Source organism: Sciurus carolinensis, chromosome 4 (genome assembly GCF_902686445.1).
Source record: "Sciurus carolinensis chromosome 4, mSciCar1.2, whole genome shotgun sequence".
NCBI lineage: Eukaryota > Metazoa > Chordata > Mammalia > Rodentia > Sciuridae > Sciurus > Sciurus carolinensis.
The window spans coordinates 93,789,945-93,799,322 of NC_062216.1; positions in this window are offsets into that span (position 1 = coordinate 93,789,945).

Genomic DNA, 9,378 nt, shown 5'->3' on the forward strand with positions numbered 1-9,378 from the left:
AAGGAGGAATGAAGTAAATGTCTTCTTTCAATGAACAATTGCTTATTGAACATCAAGGGTGCAGTGCTTTCAGATGTCCAGGTAAAGTTATGAACGCTATTTGGCCAACAGGTAAATTGAGGAGAAAAGCCTTGGTTTTCCTTACCAACCAGCATTCAGTGAAGAGTGGCTTATGCAGACCACTCAGGAGGCAGCCTCATGAAGGGAAAAGGGGTGAGTGTTGATGCCTTTTTCCTAGACCAGCAGCAGGGAGTGTATGGCATCTGTGCCACTGTTCTTTCAAGGTGACATTATGAAGAATTGTGGCACTCCCTCCCTATTTTCCATCCCTGCCTTAGACACAGGAGAGTCTGTGAGTAGGAACCTCCTGAAATGACTTAGAGAGCAGTAAGCTGATTCCGCTCCATTCCCTGGTTACCAGAAATGCTTAAGAGTCTTATCGGTGAAAGACAATGCTAAGAACCAGGAACACATGCATAATAAGCCACGTTCCCTGACCTTGAAGAGCTCACAGCCTTGTAAAATGTTTGCTCTGATTGTCTAATCCAGCGCTTTCTTCTCAAAGGTGTTGGCTTCTGTGGGGCTTGTTGGGCTCTGGGCTGGCAGCCTCTTCATCTTGGTCCAGTCTGTCTTTGCTTCATGAATCAATTATCATCATTATGAACCAGTTTTTCTTTAAATTCGAACATCACATCCTGTGGTTTAGTTTTTTTAACGTATGTTTTTTATTTTTTCACTACTTTTTTGTCTCTGAACTTCATTTTTGTGAAAAGTTAAAATCACATGTAATCTGCTCAATTTGGAAATATTAACTAAGCATCACAGCCTTTGCAGCAGAGGACTTGGCAGCTTGATCTGATCAAAGAAGGAGGGAAGAGAGGCCACTCTGTGCCTGTGTGTGTATAGCTATGGCCTCAAGATGCTTCCGTGAAAGTGTTAATAAAGATTCACTCAGACACTACTAAAATCAGCTGATTTTCCTTTGTGCTGATTATCAAACGGTAGCTTTCCATCCATGTGTTCCATTCACTGAAGAGTGTTTCTTCCACCTTTGTGTTAACTGAGGGACACAACATGCAACTCCGCAGGGCACACCTGCTGCTCCCTACTTGCTGTTCTTATCCATTCCGTAGGAAACATGAATCACAAAGGAGTGTCGGTTTTGAAGAGCAAAAGGTACCGAAATCACTTTTGTAGGGTTGGCTGGTGCTTTCTCAAATGGTTGCCAAGGTTTATTACTGGTGAAAGGAAAATGTGATTTGCATTATGGTGTCATTTAAAAAAAAATTTCAGAATGGGGCACTTGGGTCATCCCTATAATGTTTTCCTATCCAGTAGTCATTTTAGGGAAAATGATAATCTGTAGGATGAATAGTTATGTTTTGACTGATATTTTTTTTAAAAGGTTGTATTGAGTCTTTAATTTCAAGTGTGGCTTGAGAGTGTAAACATTATCATATGATTCATTTGAATGCAATGCCTGCGAAGCACTCTCAGTGACAGCATTTTGTTTAGAACTAGAACTATAGAAGAAAATTTCTTCAAATAAAATAGTTCTGAATCAATGTCTGTTGTCTATTAGGTTCTGTGCACCAGCTGCATAGGGTTATGTTAGATCCTGGAGGGAAGAGGGGTGTCCCAGGGGATGAGGGACTGACACTTGTGAGGAGGTCAGGGGGTGTCAGTCCTGTTGGAGCCAAACTGGGTAGGGGTACCCTACCAGTGAGGCTTTGGAAGAGAGGGATCTCTGAGGTGTAGATGTGCTGGGAATCCTGAGCATCCCTGGGTCCTTCCTTAGCCTTATCACATACTCTCTGAGTCTTTAGCATTCTGGATAAAAGGGCAAAGTCTAAATCCCACAATTTAGCAATTATGTCCTGTCGTGACCTATGCCTCCCTGTTTTGAAACCTTTTCCACTTCCCTTTTAATCACCTCACTTAAAAGTCAAAACCCAGCTCCTTGCCTTTGCATCACATTGGCTCTGGCTCTGGTTATGAGACTGGGAAGGGGGTGTGGAGGACAAAGTCACAAAAAGAGTTGTCAGACAGATGCTGTTCTGTAATTGGTTCATTTCTTTCCAGCCTTTGGTTGCCCAACACATATGCCCTTATGTATACTTCAACAAGGATCCCATTTAAATTCCACTACTAACCCCTAAAAAAGTCAAAAGACATAGCTACCCTTCTCCCCAAGGGAAGTGATCTTTGCCAGGAACTGCATCCAAAGGTGATACATGGCTCACGGATCCCAAGCCCAGAGGATGTCCATCCACCTAAATCCATGGGTGACCACTCCGGTTCTGACAGCCAATAAATAAATTAAACCATTTCCCTACACCCACCACACAATGGTAGAGGAGAAGGAGGATGACTGACAAGAGAACAATGACCAACACTAATCGAACTCTTATTCTGCATCAGGAGCTCTCGTCCTCTGAGCTTCACATCATTCCCAGGTGTTAAATGTCAGTGTTATCCCTTACAGTTGAGGAAACGGAGGCATTGCAGATTAAAAATTGCACTTGTAAAAGAGAGAAGGGAAAATTACTTACAGCAGTCATTGGTTCGAAGTACACATTTTTGAGCAGGGTGTGGCGATGCACTCCTCAAATCCGGGAGGCTGAGGCAGAGAACAGTAAGTTCAAGGCCAGCCTGGGCAAATCCTGTTGCAAAGAAAAAGGACTGTGGATGTAATTCAGGGGAAGAGCACTTGCCTAGCATGTGTGAGGCGGTCCTGGGTACTAGTAATGCAAAGAAACCAAAAAAATCTTTGTTTTTCTTTGCAGCCCAGGGCTAATAAGGCTCCCTGCCCCAGTGGAGCATTGGGCTTCTGGGTCATCCAGTCTGGGAGCCCATGGTTCTGCTCTGTACCTGGTGTAGCCCTCTTCCTGTTGGCGTGGTTCCAGGAGGTGCTTGGAGGGAAGCCTGACAATCTCTGTAGAGGACAAGGGATCCCAGTGTCCTGTTGCTGGTCATCGACATTGCCTTGTCAATCAAACCCCTTTAAAACCCCAGCTCGATGCTGGTAGGTCTGACGGCTAACAATTCTGTGGGTTAAAGGCCCAGATTTAGTGGAGCACACTTTCTTGAACTTCGAGCTACTTTGTGATTAGTCACAGGCTTCCTGCCCCTACCTGTACCTTAGCTGGATGGTACCAGTTTCTCTCAGTTTTGGGAAAGCAGTTGTGTCTCCCCTTGCCCGCTGCATCCCAGGGGATGCTGTCACGTTAACTCATGGAATGGCATCTGGCACATTGCCAACACACAGTGACCATGAGCTGTTACTGTTCACAAAGCTTTTTGGCTGTTCCTTTATATCTTCAAGTGGGCCAGCTTGGCTGGAAATCTTCACCTTCCTTAAAATATCTTATTGAAGCCATTCAGAGGTAGGTAGCAGTCTGTATTCCCAGGAACTTGGGAGGCAGAGGCAGAAGGATCACAAGTTTGAGACCAGCCTTGACAACTTAGTGAGACTCTGTCTCAAAATAAAAATGCAAAAGGGGCTGGAGATGTAGCTTGGTTGTGGAGTGTACCCTTGAATTAAATCTCTAGTACCACATAAATTAATTAATCAAAAAAGAGGTAGGCAACAAATTCTAAGATCCTGGCATATTCCTGTCACTTCTCTTAAGTGGTCTGAATCCCAAAATACAGCATCATAATCATTTGCTTTGCTTAATACTTGAGGATAGGAATGAGAGAATCCTACCTAGCCCATCCCTAACCCTGATCTATTTCCTTCCATATTTCAGCTTTGGATATCTGAAACATCCCATCTCAAGTACTAAACCCTTTATTTAGACTTGACTTGAACTAGCCCAGGTCAGGAGTCCATCCCCTGAGGTAAGTGCTGTGGCCAGGGGGATAGAGGAGGAAAATCAGCTCAGCCATATGAAATGAATTCCTCTCAGATAACATGGGTCTCACTTAGCAGAAGAAATGGGTGTTGACTGTTAATGCTCCAAAGATCAACTGAATGACCAGAGGATCAAGCAAAGCTGTTTATGATGCTGACTACAGATGGAGGACAACCCCTGAAAAGGGCTTAGTAATGTCTCAGCAGGGAGAAGTCAGTTCTTTGGGCCTGGGTTGGGTGATTTTAGAGTAGGTCTTAAGACCAGACAGTGTTTATTATATAAGGACTTTGGGCACAGGACATTGAGGGCACAGAACAAAGAGTCTCAAAGCTAGTCTTCAAGAATAGTTTTGGTAGGGAAGCTAATTAGTTAGTTTGTAGTGTTATGGAAGATAAGTATTATGAAAATACTTGTTCCTGGAGACAGCTAAGCTGTATCTTAGCACAAATGATTGTCTTACAGAACAGGTCTTAAATGCTTGTCTTATTCCTGTTCTACGCTGCAGTTTCCTTGATGAAAGAGAAAGCGTTTTTATTTATCTTTATCACTCTGAGTCAGGGCATTTACCAGATTCTTACATACATCAGATTCTTAATGTATTTGTTGCATATTGTATGTGGTGCTAGGATTGAACCCAGGGCCTTGCACACACTCAGCAAACACTATACCCAAGTTCCCTTATCTATTTAATTTGGAAGATTTTGAAGACTCCTGGAGTTTTCTAAAAAGAAATATAGGGTTTGGGGTTTATCTAACCCTAAAATTTCCTTATAGGAAATGATAAAGTGTTTTCTTAATGAACAGCTTTTATTAGGCAAATAGTATACTTTTCTGTCAATGCACGTAACCCATAAGCAAGTGGGAGAAATTTCTGCTTCTGCCTGGAAACTTGACCACAAATCTGTAGGTAAATGGGAGTTGGGCTCCATCTCAGATTTAGTATTAGGGGCTGGGGCTGTGGCTCAGTGGTAGAGTGCTCACCTAGCATGTGTGAGGTCTTGGGTTCAATCCTCAGCACCACATAAAAATAAAATAGAGGTATTGTGTCCACCTACAACAAAAAGGAACTTTTTTAAAACAAGAATTAAAATTAGGAGAAGAGTGATGTTATTAACCTTTTTTTTTTTTTTTTTTTTTTTTTCAGTACTGAGAACTGAATCCAGGGGCACTCTCCTACTGAGCTTTATTTGCAGTCCTTTTTTATTTTTAAATTTTGAGACTGGATCTCAGTAAATTGCTGAGTCTGATCCCAAACTTGTGATCCTCCTGCCTCAGCCTCCCAGGTAGATTGAATTACAGGTGTGCCCCACTGTGCCCAGCTATTATCACTTATAGACCACTTTCCTCCTAAAATCTGAATTGAATGTCACAAATATACAGATACCAGAATTTGAATGCCACAGAGAGAGAGAGACGTAGAAAAATCAGGTAATTGTTTCCAGGAAGTGTATTCTGACAGCGCTAGTTTCTGGCCTGCTGTCTGATTCTCCTTAGAGCCTTCGAAGTGTTTCTTGAAAGGAAAGGAAATTTGGGGATTAGAGTTAACTTCTCTCATGTCACTTTCAACCCTGATTAATGTCCAGGTGTTGTTGGTTGGAAGGACAAGAAATTAGAAGAAAGAGATCTAGAAAGAGGCACTGTAAAATAAGTGGCTTGTGGCTGGGGGTGACTTCTCACAAAATCTAAGGTGTGTGTATGTAACTGTTTGCCTGCCGGTCTTCTTTTGCCAGTATTTCTGCAATTGAAGCTATGTCCATTGGAAAGTCAAGTTACAGGGCTGCTTTAACAAAGGACCACACACCTGGTGGCTTAAAACAACAGAAATTTTTTGTCTTAGTTCTGGAGACTAAAATTCCAAAATCAAGGTGTTGTCGAGGTCATACTCCATCTGCAAGCTGCAGGGAACCCTTCCTTATCTCTCTCCCTAGCTTCTGGTGGTCTCCCAGCAATCAGGCCTTCCATGACATGTAGCTGAGTAAAACTCTGTTTTGTCACCACACAGCATTCTCTCTGTCTCCACTGTAGCATGGCCATCTTCTCACAAGGACACAAGTTACTGGATTAAAAGCCCACCTTGGAGTATGATCTCATTTTAACTTTACTAGTTGTATTTGCAACAACCCTATTTCCAAAATACTTGGAATATTCAACATTTTTGTTCAGGGCGAGACACAATTCAAACATAATCTTTCAAACCCCTATTAATTTTGCTTTTTTCTACGAGTATCATTTATCAAGAAGGGGCACATTGCACGAACTGAGGTTGACTTGGATTTACATACTTTTCCACTTCACCATAATGTAGTTTCTTTTAATAATTATAAGTCTAGTTAAGCACAGTGATCCGTGCCTGTAATCTCAGCAATTTGGGAGGCTGAGGCAGAGGATCACAAGCTCAAGTCCAGCCTCAGCATCTTAGTGAGACCCCCACCAACTTTAGTGAAACCATCTCAAAATTTAAAAAAGGGGACCGGCTGGGGATGAAGATCAGTGGCAAAGTGCCCCCGGGTTCAATTCCCAGTACCAAAACAAAAATGACAGAACCAAAGAAAGCTACAAGTCTACAGGAAAAGGATAGGTAAATATGGTGCTTTTAGTTACACTTTGTTTTCAATTTTTAGTTAAAAACAAGGTGTGCAGGCTGGGGATGTAGCTCAGTTGATACAGTGCTTGCCTCGCAAGCACAAGGCCCTGTGTTCAATCCCTAGTACAGCAAACGAAACAAAACAAAACAAAAAACCAAACAAGGTGTCTTTCACAATGGGATAAAATTACAAATGACAAAAGGAACAGTGGAAATTGGACAAACGCATGGAAATTAAACAATATATTTCCAGTGACCGATGGGTCAATGGAGAAATTAAAGAAAAATTTCAAAATGTCTTGAAACAGATGAAAATGCTGACCACATGTGACGTTTATGGGCCCTTGTCCCTTTCACTTTTGTGGGCCCCATTCCGTCACAAAAAATATACTAAAACTGATTTAATGATTCTATTAGTATACAAATATAATCTACTCTGAAGCCATTACTGTTCATTTATTATTATTTATTAATTATGATACTCATGTTTTCTTCTGATTTTAAAAGAGTTACAATTCAAACAAAGTTGAGTGCCTCTAGAAGTATCATGGATGCTGCCACCTGTGCCTCATGGATGAGCCAGTCCTGCCTCACCTAGTCCTGGATGCGTCCACCTTGTCCTGTGCCTGAGCACTACACACCAAAGATGCCCTCTGAGAACTCCAGCATCAGACAGCCTGGAAGCAATACCAGGCGTTCTCACGAGCTGGCGACCTGGATTTCACCCAGGACCTCAGTTTCCTCATCTGTGGAGCGAGCTATCTTATTGGTTTCCGTGAAGATCACCCGAGAAACCGTGAACACTTTCCCCAAGATCTCACCTGTACTGGGCACTCCATGCACGATAGCCGTACTCCTTGTGATCACTGTTCCTAGGCTGTAGATGTAATGACCTCATAGAAGGGGCCCCCAAAGGAAATCCAGCACGTTATTTAATGACTTCCTTCCTTCCCCCATTTCCTGATGCAGCTGCAGACGGAGATTGATGGGGGAGTACAGGTGGGTCACATGTAGTCAGTGCCATTACTTGAAAATAATTTGTACAGGAAGAAGTGGAGGAGGGCTTCTGCATTTCACTTGGAAGGATGCTGGGATGAGGACAGCCGAAGCAGCACATGAAAACGTTCTGTGTTCCCTCCGATTGTTGGTGTGACTGTGGGCCCTGGGCGCAGGTCTGGACAGCAGGCTGTCCTATAACAGAGGAGCCAGTCTCCTGATATAAACCGTTGTGAATAGGGGTGCCAGTTTCTGACTCCTACAACCTTCAGGCTGGTGGGTGCATGGCCAGTCCCTTGGCTACAGCAGATTCTGAGTCACTAAAACCCAAAAAGACTTGACCTACATGTTCTCCCAGCTCAGTTTTCAGAGAGGTGAATAGGTGTTTTTTGTAGTGCTGATGTTTATTTGTTCTGAAGTCTTTTCTGCTCTGTTGTGGGGTCTTGAACTTCACCAACTTTCAGAGGCAGCTTTGTGAAGTGGGGTTTAATATCACGTACTCCCAGATTTGTTGCATTGCTTCAAAATATTTCCCATCTTAGTGCCTGCCCAGGGGTCGCTGTAAAGCATGGTGCTTATTGTTTCTCCAGCACAATTGCCCTTCTGTTTTCTTCTGAGGTTTGTAAAGTTATCCAACTCTCCTTATAAAGAGCAGGGTAAATCTTTCTGGCAGGAGAGTGAAATGAAATGGCAGCTGCTATGAATACTATGGAGAACAAAACCTTTATCCCACACACCCACTGCCCTACCTAGATCCAAACACATTCAAGATATGGAAAAGTCCAAGTGAAGAAAATTTCAATGTTGACAGTATTGAATAAAATTATCATAGAATTCGATTTGTCTGCATGTGACAGAAACCATAAAATAACAATACCTTAAGTAAACTGGAAGTTAATTTTCCCAGTGCAGTAATGCATGCCGTAATTCCAGTGACTCAGGAGGCTGAGGCAAGAGGATGACCAGTTCAAAGCCAGTCTCAGCAACTTAGTGAGGCCTTAAGCAACTTAATGAGACTGTCTCAAAATAAAAACTGCAAAGAGCTGTGGATGTGGCTAAGTGATTAAGCGTCCCTGGGTTCAATCCCTGGTTCCAAAAAAGAACAAAACAAAACAAAACAAAACAGAAGTTAATTAATTTTCTGTGATGAAAAAGAAGCTTGGGAGCAAGCAGTCTAGAGTGGTGTGCTGGGATGGCCTGTTTTGATTTGTTAAAACCAGTTGTTGGCATCCCTTCCCTTCCCAACTTTATGCTCAATAATATAATATTGGTAGCTTGAAATTAGCCATGATGGAGTATGTCACGAATCAATAGAAATGATCCATCAGAGAATCAACTGTTTACCATTTAACTCCACACCAGGCCAGGAATGGTGGCACACACCTCAGATTCACAGGTATCTGAGGCAGGAGGATTGCAGGTTCAAGACCAGCCTCAGCAACTTAGCGATGTTAAAGAACAGATGCAAAAGGTGGGAACATGAGGTTAAGGGAATAATTCTATAAAATGGGCCCATTGTGCTGACCCCCGCATATTTTCTTTTCCAAGAAGCAATTTACCTGCAGCCCTGCCTGACCTAAGTAGACAGGAAATGTCAGCAAACTACCTGTTATCTGCAGGGGGAATGTAGGCCCAAAATAGTGTTGATAAGAGGAACCAAAATTACCCTTAAGGGGAAGAGTTTTTGGGCAATTTTCATAGATCAAATCCCAAAACTCAGAGAGATAAGGATAATTCCTCCTAACCACAAAATCTGTAAGAATTTATGGTTCCAATTAGAACCAGTCAGCATGGGCTAAGGTGACCTAGAGTTGTCATGGTCATGGGGATTTGAAGATTGGATGTCACCCTGTTGTCAGTCAAAGGCCAAGAGGTGGACTTGGGTGGGACTCTGCAAACTTCTCTGGGATACCCAGTAAAACTGGAGGGCAGGCATGTATA